Source organism: Puma concolor, chromosome D3 (assembly GCF_028749965.1).
Source record: "Puma concolor isolate L17-30 chromosome D3, mPumCon1.1.hap2, whole genome shotgun sequence".
NCBI classification, from domain to species: Eukaryota; Metazoa; Chordata; class Mammalia; order Carnivora; family Felidae; genus Puma; species Puma concolor.
This window is the reverse complement of record NC_141678.1, coordinates 8,288,897-8,302,805: the sequence shown is the minus strand read 5'-3', so window position 1 is coordinate 8,302,805 and position 13,909 is coordinate 8,288,897. Positions and strand designations below refer to the sequence as shown.

Below are 13,909 nucleotides of genomic sequence, written 5' to 3'. Positions count from 1 at the left end.
ATCACTCCAAACCCTTCTGCTCACCTGTAGCTCTGGTGACCCACTGATCTACCCTCTGTCTCTAGGATTTGCCTGTTCTGCACATTTCATATAAATGGAATCAGGCAGTATGCGGTCCTTTGTGTCTGGCTTCTTTCACTCTGCATTATGTTTTCTTTTTGTTTGTTTAAGTTTATTTATTTATTTTGACAGAGACAGCACGAGCGGGGGGAGGGGCAGAGAGAGAACCCCAAACGGGCTCTGCATTGCCAGCACAGAGCCTAATGTGGGGCTGGAACTCCCAAATGGTGAGATTATGACCTAAGCCAAAATCAAGAGTCAGGTGCTTAACTGACTGAGCCACCCAGGTGCCCCTGCATCATGTTTTCAAGGTGTATTCATGTTGGAAAATGTATCTCTATTTCATTCCTTTTGATGGCCAAGTAATATTCCATTGTATGGATAGACTGTTTTCTTTTGGTGGACATTTGGGTTGTTTCCAGTTTGGGGCTATTATGAATAATGGTGCTATGAATACCAGTGTACATGTGTTTGCATGAACATGTTTTCAGTTTTCTGGTGTACTTACTAGTGAAACTGAAAGATCATTTAGTAACTCTACTTTTGACCTTTTGAGGAACCACCCACCTGTTTTCAAAGCGGCTGCACCATTTCATGTTCCCACCAGCAGTGTGTGTCCCATTCCTCCACATCCTCAACAAACACTTGTTCTTGTCTGTTTTTTTGGTCATGGGCATCCTAGTGAGCTGTGAGTGGTTCTCACTGTGGTTTTGATTCAGGGTTACCTAAAGGCTAATGCCCCATTGCTCTTTGTGATGATAATAATGAAAACTTGCATCTCTATAGGCAGGCAGTGTAGTTTACTGGCTAAGGGTTAGAGCAATTATTTTATAATCCTGGGTAAATTTCCTTGGCCAGGTCACTTAACCTCTCTGAGCCTCCCTTTCTGCATCTGCTCATAGAGTTATCATAATTAAACAAGAAAAGGCATGACAAGTGCTTATCGATGTCTGGCATAGGGTAAGAGCTCCACAAATAGCAGCTATTTAAAAAAAAATAATCTTGGGGCGCCTGGGTGGCGTAGTCGGTTAAGCGTCCGACTTCAGCCAGGTCACGATCTCGCGGTCCGGGAGTTCGAGCCCCGCGTCAGGCTCTGGGCTGATGGCTCAGAGCCTGGAGCCTGTTTCCGATTCTGTGTCTCCCTCTCTCTCTGCCCCTCCCCCGTTCATGCTCTGTCTCTCTCTGTCCCAAAAATAAAAATAAACGCTGAAAAAAAAAATAAAAAAAATAAAAATAAAAAAAAATAATCTTTTTGACTTAAAAATAGAATTATCACAGGGGCACCTGTGAGGCTCAATCAGTTAAGCATCTGACTCTTGATTTCCACTCAGGTCATGATCTCACAGTTCATGAGTTCCAGCCCCACATTGAGCTTCAAAGCCTGCTTGGGGTTCTCTCTCTCTCTCTGCCCCTCCCTTGCTCATGTAATCTCTCTCTCTCAAAATAAATAAATAAACTTAAAAAATAGAATTACCACAAGATCCAATAATTCCACTACTGGGTGTTTACCCAAAGGAAATGAAAATTCTAACTTGAAAAGATATATGCACTCTTACGTTTATAGCAGCATTATTTACAGTAGCCAAGATATGGAAGCAACCCAAGTGTCCATTGATAGATGAGTGGATAAAGAAGATGTGGTATATATATACAATGGACTATTACACAGCCATAAAATGAATGAAAGCTTTCCATTTGCAATGGACAGAGCTAGAGAGTATAATGCTAAGAAATAAATCAGTCAAGACAAATACCATATGATTTCATTCATATGTGTAATTTAAGAAACAAAACAAATAAACAAACAAAGAAAAAGGGGATGCAAACAAACAGACTTAAATACAGACAACAAACTGGTGGTTGCCAGAGGGGAGGCGGGTGGGAGGGATGGGTGAAATAGATAAAGGAGATTGAGTACACTTATCCTGATGAATACTGGGAAAGGTATAGAATTGTCGAATCATATTGTACACCCGAAATGAATACAATACTATGTTAATTATACTTGACTAAAACAAGAGTCTATTTTCATATACATTCTCTCCTTTGACTACCAAAGTAACCATGCCCATGCCTGGGATTTGAGGTCTGGAAATGTGGATTCAATAATCTTTCACTTCAGGGTCAATAGGTGGCTCAGTCGATTAAGCATCCAACTTCAGCTCAGGTCATAATCTCATGTTTCGTGAGCCCACATTGGGCTGTTAGTGCAGAGCCTGCTTTGGATCCTCTGTCCCCCTTCTCTCTCCACACCCCCCCCCCCCCCGCTCATGCTTGCTCGCTCTCTTTTCTCTCTCAAAATAAATAAACATCAAAAAGTTTTTTTAAAAAATCCTTTGCCTCTTTAAACCTTGGTTTCCTCATCTGTAAAATGAGGACAAAGTTTGTCATAAGAATTAAATGAGTTACTAAATACAAAGTTGCTTGAGAAATACCTGGTGTATGGCAACCCCTTACCAAGTATTAATTCTTATTAATATTATTAGGATTATCATGATTTGATTCATACGTTTATTACACAACAAATACTGAATAATAAACATATATAGTACATTCTAAAATAAGGCTCATTACTTAAGCCAGGTATCATAGAACTGATGATGAAGGGCAGAGTTAGTAAATGCTCCTTTATGCACCAACAGGTAGATCGTGTGTCACAATTCCATGTAACAGGTGACGTGATTTCCTGGTATTCCTGGCACACAATTTCTTAAAAGCAAATTATTGTATACATAAGAACAGATTGCTATGAGAATGCCTTATAATGATAAATATTTTTCTCTCCTATGGGGGAATCTTACCTTACATGCATTTAAGTCTCTCAGATTCAGTTACACATGTTCCATGGGAGCCTGGAGAGACAGCACAGTTTAAACAGTGCGATGACTCAGTGATTGGGTGCCCCAGACTAAGCATGAGGGGGGTACTTGAGTTGGGGATCCTTCAGTCAGTCTCTGTTCCCTCACACTTCTCACAGAGTGACTGCCTTGCACCCTGCCTGTGAATCTCAATCCATACTCCCCACCCAACATGTCCCCGAAAATAAGCCACATCTTTCACCTTCACCTGGAGCAAAACTGGAAAAACAGTAACTTGTTCCAGAGTCAGAGGAAAAAGGGACTCTGATGGACTTGTTGGAAGATAGAAGGTCTGTTTGCTATGCTTTGTGGACAAGTCAAAGGTTTAACCAAAGGCAATTAAAAAAAATTTTTTTTTAATGTTTATTTATTTGTGTGAGAGAGAGAGACAGAGGGCAAGCAGGGGAGGGGGAGAGAGAAAGGGGGAGACACAGAATCCGAAGCAGGCTCCAGGCTCTGAGCTGTCAACACAGAGCCCGATGCAGGGCTTGAACTCACAAACTGTGAGATCATGACCTGAGCCGCAGTCAGACACTCAACCAACTGAGTCATCCAGGTGCCCCTAACCAAAGGCAATTTTGACAGGATATGATTTTTACCTTGAGCACTGACTTTAGAAGGTAACCCCTATGTAAAATGCTACTCCATTTTTTATATTTTAAAATATAAAATTAAAGAAAAAATATTGCCAGCTTTGTTTTTTTACTCTATGTTAATGGAATACCTATTTATATTCCACTGAATGGAGTCCCATGGACAACAGCTTAGGAAATCCTGCCTTAAGTTTTACTGTCAGGCCTCAATTTGACCATTTACATCAAATGGGACTGGTATGAACCACAGGGGGAAATCCTGACAGGCTCACGTAATACTCAAGACATACAGCAGCAGGTCGTGGGCTCTAGCTGTGGAGTTCCAGGTTCAGAGTCTGCCCTTACTAGGGTTGAAAAGGCAAAGAGCCAGGATAATGAAGTAAGATGGGGCTTCAGTTATTGAGACTGGGGTACAAGGCAGGGGCTGTCAATAAAAGAAATAAGACTGGTTAGCTTCTCTTAGTCCCTCAAAACCAAGTTCAGGGGCGCCTGGGTGGCGCAGTCGGTTAAGCGTCCGACTTCAGCCAGGTCACGATCTCGCGGTCCGTGAGTTCGAGCCCCGTGTCGGGCTCTGGGCTGATGGCTCAGAGCCTGGAGCCTGTTTCCGATTCTGTGTCTCCCTCTCTCTCTGCCCCTCCCCCGTTCATGCTCTGTCTCTCTCTGTCCCAAAAATAAATTAAAAAAAACGTTGAAAAAAAAAATTAAAAAAAAAAAAAAAAAACCAAGTTCAGATTGGAATCAAAGGCAGGGGCTGCAGCTACAGGCAGGGTCAAATGGCCCCAGCTCCTGGGTTGCAGGAGTGTGTAGACAGGATGCTAAGTAGGCCTGTGTTAGTCAGAATTGTTTGGATAATAAGTGACAGAGACCTAACTCAGGTAAGCCACCACATCACACAGTGGAAGAGATGGGACTGCTCTCAGACATGGATGGTTCTAAAAGCTCAAACTATGTCATCAGGGCTGGCTTTCTCATCATGACTCCATTTGGCTTTGTTCTTGAATAGGCTCTCTATGTAGCAAGATGCCATACTCACATCCTCAGCAACTCCAGAGGGGCAAGCAAGTCTTTCCTGATAGCTCTGGCATGAAAGTCCCAGGAAAGTCTCTGATTGGTAGGGCTTCAGTTACATATCCACTCCTGAACCTAGCCTTGTGGCTAGAGGCATGGTGTCACCTGATTGGCCAATCCTGGGTCATGTGCTCATTCCTGTGGCAGGAAGTAGGGAGAGAGTGGCAGGGCTGAATGAGAGTGGCAGGGCTGAATAAACCACATCCAGTGACTTTACCTTAGGAAAGAAGAATACCGTTCCCAGAAGAAATGGGAAAAGAAAGGGGGGGATGGGGCAAAGAAAAAAATAAACATTCATTACAAGGTTTTTCCAAAAGCCAGAAATTTCAGAGACTTCTGAAGTCTACTGCTTTATCCCTGGCTTGTCTCAGCCCCGCGCCTGGGCTGTGGAGACTCTGCCCCAGGTTATTGCCACGGCAGGGACCTCGGGATTCTCGACAGAAATTTCCTCTGAGAATCAGCTCCTAGAATTCCACAGGATTTTCTAACCCATGATTCTGGCATGGGAAGAATGGGATAATGATGATTATACTCCCAGGAAACTGATACCAAAAAACCTGAATGACAATAAAAATAACTTCCTTACACTGCTGGCTTTATTCGTATCATCTCATGACATGCAGGTATTCTTTTCATTATTGCACAGATAAGGAAAGGGAAGCTATGAAAGATGGAGTTAATTTCTGAAAGATCATCCAGGTAGAGAGTGGGTTTCAAAAGGGATTCAAATCCAAAACCAATGCAATGCTCTTAACCCAGAAACCACACTACTGAAGTGTTTACCTGGCAGAGTGCAAAAGCCCAAGTACTAGGCCTCCTGAATCCTTGGCCAAGCATTCTTTATTCTTCACCTTGATTCGTCTTTCTGGGTTGGCCTGGGCGAGTGCAGGACAAGGAGGGAGGCTGGGATGAGGATCCCATTAGCTTGTCCTTTTCCATTACTCATTCATTCCGGCAAATAAATTTTAGACTATCTACTATGAGTTGGGCACTGTCTGTTGCTCTAGAGATTATAACAGTGAGTGAGACAAAGTGCCTACAACTCATGGGGCTATATGCCAGTGGAGGAGAAAGATATGATACCAAAAAGCAAAAAAGACATAATAAAATGTCTGATGGTGATAAATCTATGAAGAGTAATAAAGCAGAGAAGAGGACAGACAACGAAGATGGGCAAATGTGAGCATGTGTGTGATAGAGGCATTTAGGTTAGATCTGCACAAAGAGAGGGACAAACCATGACGTATCTAGAAGAGTGTTTCTGGTGGGAGGGTACAGTAAGTCCAAAGGCCCTGAGGTAGAGATTTGATAGGGTGTTCAAGGAAAAGCAAGGGGGTCAGGTGGCTGGAGCAGAGTGAACAAGTTAGCGAACCGAGAAGTGGTGCGTGGACTGGCGAGGTAACATGGATGGGGCTGGAAGGGCAGATCATTCAGGGCCTTGGAGGCCACTCTGAGTTCTTTGGATTTTATTCTGAGTGAGTTGAGAAGCCATGGGAGGATTTTAAGCAGAGAAGTAAAAGAGATTTGCATTTTCTCGGGAAGATTTCCCTCTTCCCTGGAGACTAGTCCTCTCAGAAGCTTCTCCAGTGATACAGAAGACTAGAGAAGATTGAGAGAAAAACAGGAAAACAGACTCCATTCAAACTGCTTCTTCTCCCTCACCCACAACCTCTACTTAGGCTATCAGAGAGCGCAATATTGTCCTGCACAGCCTTGGGCTGTCTGTCACCATGGAGACAGTGCTGTTGTGCTAGTTTGTGGCTGTTAAAATGTAGCTCCTGGCTGGCTGCCTGTTACATGGAACGGTTGCCACACACCTTTGAGGCTGGGCCTGTTCCAACTGAGTGGAAGGGAGTCTACCATAGAGGTGGGAGGAGACACGGGGGGCAGGGGAGGGGCAGGTCCAGCCCATGCACAGCCCCTCTGGCCCCTGCCACTTGAGGGCAACAGAAACAGGAAGAGATTTGCCACATTCTCATCCCACTCTGGACCCCGCTGTGTGATGTGATAGAGAAGGGGGGTCCAGAGAAGACCCACTTCAGGAGGAAACAGCTCTGGGAGGAGGAGAATCCAGCCACCTGATCCACATATCTGAAAGCAAAAAAAAAAAAAAAAAAAAAAAAAAAAAAAAAAAGAGGAACAGCCAGAACGACCTGGTGAAAGCCAGAACCTGGTGAAAGAGGAGGGAGGAGCAGGGGCTGAGCGCAGAGAGATTTGGAACTTGTTTCTCAGGGCCCTGGGAAGCCACTAAAAACTTTTACAGAGGGGAGTGAAACCATTTGATGCCTGTGTCTAAAAGTGTTCTCAGGCCTCTGTGCAGAAGGTAGACTGTAGAGGGCAGGAGTGACAAGGGGAGGGCAGTGAGAAAGCCACCAGAGTCACCCAGATGAGAGAGATGGCGACCTGGATGAGAACGGGGCGGCGCAGGTGGACCAAAGTGGGCAAAGCAGGGATACGTTTTGGAGGCAGAACTGACAGATTGCTAGGAGGTGGAAGATGACTCTGGGTTCTCTGGTGGCCGATGACGCCTTGTACTGACAGGAGGAAGACCAAGAAGGCAAGCTTGGCAACTAAGCATTGGTAATGATGTTGAGCAAGCAAACAACTACTACCATCTATTGGCAGCCCTCCATTAATGTCTAAACTAAAACATTAAAAGAGCTGGAAGCACACAGTCTACAAAAAAAAAAAAAAAGGTGCTTTCAAATGAATAAATTAGCTTTATGAAGGCCCTGCCTCGTTGTCCTGTTTTTCTCATTTTGCCCTAGAGGCCAAGGCTTCTCTGTGGACCAGCTGTCACACACCCACGGGCTTCTGGAGACCAACACTCCAGCCCAGGCCCCCACCCAGGGCAAGCACCTCCCAGCCCTCCTGGGTTTTTAGCATAGCACTGAAAAGAGAAAGGACCCGAATATATGGATTACTCACAGAGCAGCATGCGTCAACTGGCCAACACACAAGATGCCAAGAAGAGGAGGCAAAGGTGGGACTGGAGAAGCCAGCAAGGATCATGTTATGAACAGCCTTGAACTTCATCCTGAGGATACGGAGAAAGCATGAAGAGTCTTCCCCACCCTGCCACCAACATTTCATTATGAAAAATTTCAGCCATTTGGATTGCCTTTTCTAAACCGTATTTCCTATCAAACTCAGCAGAGTGGATTCTGTTTAGAACCAGATACCCTGCCCAATATAATACTAACATCTCCTTATTACAGAAGAAGAAACAATGACCCAGAAAGGTTAAGTAACTTACACATGATCATGTAGCTGGTAAGTGGTAGAGCTAAGATCAAACCCAAGCTTCTCACTCCAGCGTGCAAGCTTTTACTAAATAATGGAGGAATGGAGGAGACAGGAGCACAAATGGAGACAGCGAGACCAGTCAGGAGGCTACAGGGCAGTCCAGGTGAGAGCAGATGGTGACCTGGACTGAGGAGGTGACAGGGGCAGAGGACAGAAGTAAATGAATAACATGAGGAGGATAAAACAACAGGATTTGACAATTGAATGGTTGAGGGGTAATGAGGGAAAGGATGTTAAGGAATGTTTCTGGATTGGGCAACTGATGGGTGGTGGGAGAACTTGTTGGGATAGGAAATGTTGGGGTGGGGGGAGCCCATTTGGGGCAGAAGATGAGTTCAGAATTGGAGGCACAGAGTTTGACATATCTAAGGGACTTACAAATGTAGACACTTAGTGCATAGATAGATATGTGAATTTGGAACTAGAGATGGAGATCTATGTATCACCAGCATAGAAATGGTAACTAGAACCATGGAAGTAGCTACAACTGACCAGTAAGAGAAGATGTAAATGAGAAGGCAAGAGGGCTTAGAACAGACCCCTGGAGAATGTTGACCTTTAAGTGATGGGGAGCACAGAAGCCCCCAAAGGATTCTCAGAAGGGGTGGCCATGGAGATCCAAAAAAGTCAGGAGAAGGTGGATTCCAGGAAGCTAAGGGAAGAAGGGGAAGGAGGTGTTGCATGGTCATCGGTGTCAAATGCTGCTGAGAGTTTTAGGAAGATCAGATCTGTAGTATGTCTATCAGATTTAGCGAGGATGACGTTGCTGTTTACTTGGCAAGAGAGGCATTAGAGAAGTGGTGGAGTGGGAGCCAGACTGGAGTGGGCAGGGGAGTGAATGGAGATGCGGAAATGGATGTGGTGACTCACTCTTTCAAGGGACTTGGCTACAAAGGAGAAGAGAGGCATCGAGTGGTGGTGGGAGAAGAATGTGGGGTCATGAGAGGATTTATTTTTAAGATGGGAAATGATGTTGAGTGCAGATGGAGAGGAGGCCAGAGAAAGGGAGATGATGAGATAAATGAAAATCATCATCACCATCATCATCACTGTCACCAACTAACAACCACAAAGAGAGCTTGTTCTTTTCTGGGACTAACTGTTAGACATTTCTTCCTTACTTTGAGTCCAAATCAGTCTCCCTGTAATTTTCCCCGTTAGAGTTCTGTGATCTCTGTTGCAGTTGACACTCTTCAAATGGCTGCACCCTGCTATTGTATTTTTCCTTTACTTTAAAGGAATAACGCCAGTCCCTCTGGCCATGTGCCCTCAACACGGTACCCAGATATTTTACTATCTCAGCCACTCCCACACAACCATGCTCTTGTTTTGTCAAAGCCCTCTTAAAAGTGGTCCATGCACTCTGGCTTTGCTGGTGGAAGCATGAAATGGTTCAACTTTTTGTGGTTTGGCAAAATGAATTGAAATATAAAATGTAGGGGCGCCTGGGTGGCGCAGTCGGTTAAGCGTCCGACTTCAGCCAGGTCACGATCTCGCGGTCCGTGAGTTCGAGCCCCGCGTCAGGCTCTGGGCTGATGGCTCAGAGCCTGGAGCCTGTTTCCGATTCTGTGTCTCCCTCTCTCTCTGCCCCTCCCCCGTTCATGCTCTGTCTCTCTCTGTCCCAAAAATAATAAAAATAAAACATTGAAAAAAAAATTTTTAAAAAAAAGAAATATAAAATGTATGCATCCTTTAACCCAGAAATTTATCTTAAGGTGTGAAATTTATCTTTGGTGTGAAAAGATTCTTTTGCAAGTACATGCCTGGCAGTGTGAGAGAGGAAGATGGAGAGGCAACAAAGCACAGTGCTTAAGAGAACAGACTGAGCCTCAGTGGTGAAAGACTGCATGCTTATCCTTCCAAGATCACGAACAAGACAAGGATGTCTGTTTTCACTGCTGCTATTCAACATTGTACTGCAAGTTCTAGCCAGAGCAGTTAGGCAAGAAAAAGAAATAAAAGGCGTCCAAATTGGAAAGGAAGAAGTAAAAAACCACACTCAGATAATATGATCCTATATATGGAGAATCCAAAAGAAATCACAAAAAGCTATTACAGTTAATAAACCAATTCAGTAAAGTTTCGAGGTACAAGATCAACATGTAAAAATCAGTTGTGTTTCTATACACCAGAAAGGAGAAACTCAAAAAGAAAATTAAGAAAATGATTGCATTTATAATAGCATCCAAAAGAGCATAAGCTGTGGGGCCAGGGTTGCTACACACGTGTCTTAGTCTGTTGGGGCCACTATAACCACAGATGGAGTAGTGGCTTATAAATGACAGAAACTTTTCCCGGTCTCTGGTGAGAATGCATTTCCTGGTTCATAGACAGCCATCGTTTTGCTGTGCCTTCACACGGTGGAAGGAGCAAGAAGCTTCTGGAAACTTTTTTTTTACTTAAAAAAAAAAAGTTTAGGGGCGCCTGGGTGGCGCAGTCGGTTAAGCGTCCGACTTCAGCCAGGTCACGATCTCGCGGTCCGTGAGTTCGAGCCCCGCGTCGGGCTCTGGGCTGATGGCTCAGAGCCTGGAGCCTGTTTCTGATTCTGTGTCTCCCTCTGTCTCTGCCCCTCCCCCGTTCATGCTCTGTCTCTCTCTGTCCCAAAAATAAATAAAAAATAAACGTTGAAAAAAAAATTAAAAAAAAAAGTTTATTTATTTCTGAGAGAGACAGAGTGTGAGCAAGGGAGGGGTAGAGACAGAAGGAGACACTGAATCTGAAGCAGGCCTCAGGCTCTGAGCTGTCAGCACAGAGCCCAATGCGGGGCTTGAACTCACAAGCCGTGAGATCATGCATGACCTGAGCTGAAGTTGGACACTTAACCAGACTGAGACACCCAGGTGCCCCTGGAAACTCTTTTATAAGGGCGTTAGTCCCTTCAGCTTTCATGACGTAATTACTTCCCAAAGGCCCCACCTCCTAATGCCATCTCATTAGGGGTTAGGTTTCAACATTTGAATTTTATGGGCAGGTCACAAACATTCAGTCTATAGCACTATGTGAACTTAGGCTCACTTTATCTGTTCCGCAGTTTGCTCAGATATAAGGTGGGAGAAATTCTAGTACCTTCCTTACAGGGTGGTTTCGAGGGAGGTGAGGATTGAAAGAGTTAATACATATTGTTTATATATACTTAAAAGAATGCTTGGCACATAGAACTCTATCAGGGTTACCAAAACAAACAAACGAACAAAAAAATTTACAATTGGAAAAACTGACCAAAACTTCCAGTTACATACCAACCAGTAAGAGACAGGGGGCAAATTATCACAACTCACTTAGGTTGGACTACATGGAACTGCTGATATTCTATTCCTTTGGGCTACAAAATGAGCAGTTTCATATGTTCCAAACTAAACACCAGAATGTTCTGTAACTATTAAAAGTGATTCCATATCATAGGTCTCTCTTTACCATACATATATCACTATTGTTGTAGAAGGAATAGGGGCACCTGGGTGGCTCATTCTGGTAAGCATCTGACTCTCAATCTCGGCCTAGGTCATGATCTCACAGTTTGTGAGTTTGAGCCCTACATGGGGATCACTGCTGTCAGCCTGCCAGCACAGAGCCCGCTTCAGATCCTCTGTCCCTCCCTCTCTGCCCCTCCCCTGCTTGCAATCTCTCAATAAATAAATAAATATTTTTTTTTTTAAAAGAAAGACTTAATAATATATTATTAGTAAAAATAGCAAGTTCCACGGAGCATGCAGAGTTGGTCATGTTTGTGAGTCAAGATGTGGGCATAAACAGATACCTGGAAGATACTCTCACTTTCAACAGCAATAACTTCTGGGAGGGAGAATGTTGGGAACGTTTCATATCCTTTGTGCACTTCTGTGAAATTTACACTTTTACAACAACTAAGGCGGTTTTCTTGAAAAATGTGGCTCATAAAACCTGAACAGAGGGCTGCTATCGCTTGCTGCCTATTGAGGCCACAGGTCACTTTACCATGACCCTAAGGGTGAAATATTCTGCTTTTCTCACCAAAGCTTAAGACAACACTAGTTGTTTGTTTTGTTTTCTTCTGGATGATATAACACAATGTTAGCTCCTATGGGCTTAGGGTTATCTAACATTTTGGGGCTTCTAACATAAACTTCTGCCAATTTGTGTGGTCTATGGTTTGTACTGGCATAACTGAGTTTTTAGTTCAAGGTCAGGATTTTACATGTATCCATTATTTTCCCTCTAATTGATAAACATTAACTAGTAGATTAAGATTCACTCTTTGTTCTCTGTGCAGTTGAATGTGTAGAAAGGATTGTGTCCTGGAGTAGGAGTTCTTTGGATGAGAGAGAGCATTCGGGAAGCATGAAAAGGAAATGCTGGCTAATGGAGAAGAAATGCAATAGCCAAAGGGAATTAAGAGGAAAGATGATGTCTTAGTCAAGCTGTGAGTTATAAGGAACTGAAACCCCTTCGCTCTAGCTCAAGGAAAGGTGGGGTAGGGTGGAAAGGGTTGCAGCTCTTATAAAGCTACAACAGGCCAACTATGTCGCGGTCGGCTGAATAATGGCCTGCAAAAGATCTCCACGTCCCAATCCCTGGGACCTGTGAATCTGTTACCTTATGTGGCAAAAGGAACTTTGCAGGTGTGATGGAGTTCAAGGCCTTGAGATGGGGAGATTATCCTTGACTATCTGAATGGCTCTGATGTAATCACAAGAGTCCTCGAAAGAGGAAAAGGAGAGGCTCAAAGTGAGAAAAAGGAGACATGACAACAAGAGCTGAGGTTGGAGTGACATAGCTACAAGCCCAGGAATGCCAAGGCAGCTTGTAGAAGCTGGAAGAGCTGAAAGAGATTCTCTCGTGGAGCCTCCAAAAGGAACCAGCCCTATGTCGCCTTGATTTTAGCCCTGTAAGGCCAATCTTAGGCATCTGATCCCCAGAACTAAGAGAAAAAAATTGTATTGTTTCAAGACACTAAGTTTGTGATAATTTGTTACAGCAGCAATGGGAAGCTAATACAATCAGTACTTAATTTGCCTTGGGGGTGGATGCTCTCCTCTGCTTTCTTCTCAGTTCATCTCTTGCTGTCCTTGGCCCCTGGCTGACCTCCCCCCACTGCTGAGTGGGCCAGGGATGGAAATAATCAGATTCTTCTCTTGGGATTTTAAATATAAGAAGTAGAGACACAGAGGACATAGTGCCCAGGGCCCAGGGTTCCTTTAGGGGCCTAGAGAATGTCTGTTGGCCTTGGGGTAGGTGTCAGTTACCCGACTTTGAGGGCAGTTCATTTTCAAATCCCACCCTTTCGCTGTGTGAGCCCAAGCACAGTGAGGGAGAGCCAGGCTTTGCCGGGAGGCGCTTGCAGCCTGTGGTCCTCTGAGGACTCTCTCACCACCTGGGCATGGGCCAGGGCCCCCTGCGGTGCCAGTATGAGAAAGCCATTCACAGTCAGAGCATGTGGGTCCTCTCTGTAGTGGGCACCTTGGTCTACACCTGGTGAGTCGGTGCTGTGTGCAAGCCTCAGGCTCCACAGCTGAGCTATCCTCTGTCCTTCTCTCCTCCCCACCCCTCCACAGCCCCCGCTGCAGCCAGACCTGCCCTGCTGGTGAGTGCCTAAGTCCCTCAGATCAGTCCCCTTCCATCTCCCCAGACTCCTCAGCTTTCTGCCCCAACATTTCTTTCTCCGGTCCTACCAAGCACCACCAAAACCCAGCCCTTTCCTGCCAGTGTGCTAGAGGGTCCAATGGGTTTGCCGTCTCCAACATGCACAGAATTGCAGCTTCTTCAAGCTGCAAGTTCACAGGGATCAGGGAGCCAGGCAGCCCTCCCCTTGTTCAAGGACTACACCCGTGGCAAGAGGTGACATGGCTTGTCTGAGTCATTAGGGATGGTCGTTAGGGCAGGATACCACCAACTCTTTCTTCTCCTCTTTTTTCCTTTGCTGCAACTCTGAAGCATTTTAATTCTTAAAATGGTATGTTCGTTATCATACAAAGATAAATTTTCTGACTTATGAAAGGGTTGGATTCCATTATGGCTGATTTATGATATGTTGTGAATTCTGGAATG

At 44.6% G+C, this 13,909-nt stretch overlaps 2 protein-coding genes across 15 annotated transcripts in view; one reads left to right on the top strand and one right to left on the bottom strand.

Annotated features, from left to right (window-relative positions):
* Window positions 1–13,909, bottom strand: part of IFT81 (intraflagellar transport 81) — a 217,634-nt gene that overhangs the window by 139,965 nt on the left and 63,760 nt on the right. The window lies entirely within an intron of this gene.
* The window catches only part of P2RX7 (purinergic receptor P2X 7), a 48,937-nt gene that overhangs the window by 957 nt on the left and 34,071 nt on the right, over window positions 1–13,909 (top strand). The window contains exon 2 of one of the 5 annotated variants that reach the window (XM_086681645.1): window positions 12,135–12,284. The exons of 3 other annotated variants lie outside the window; for them this stretch is intronic. The gene's annotated coding sequence lies outside the window, so the exon portion shown is untranslated. Of the gene's footprint in view, window positions 1–12,134; window positions 12,750–13,909 lie in introns of all 5 variants that reach the window. One more of the 5 variants, XM_086681644.1, reaches the window with a different exon arrangement.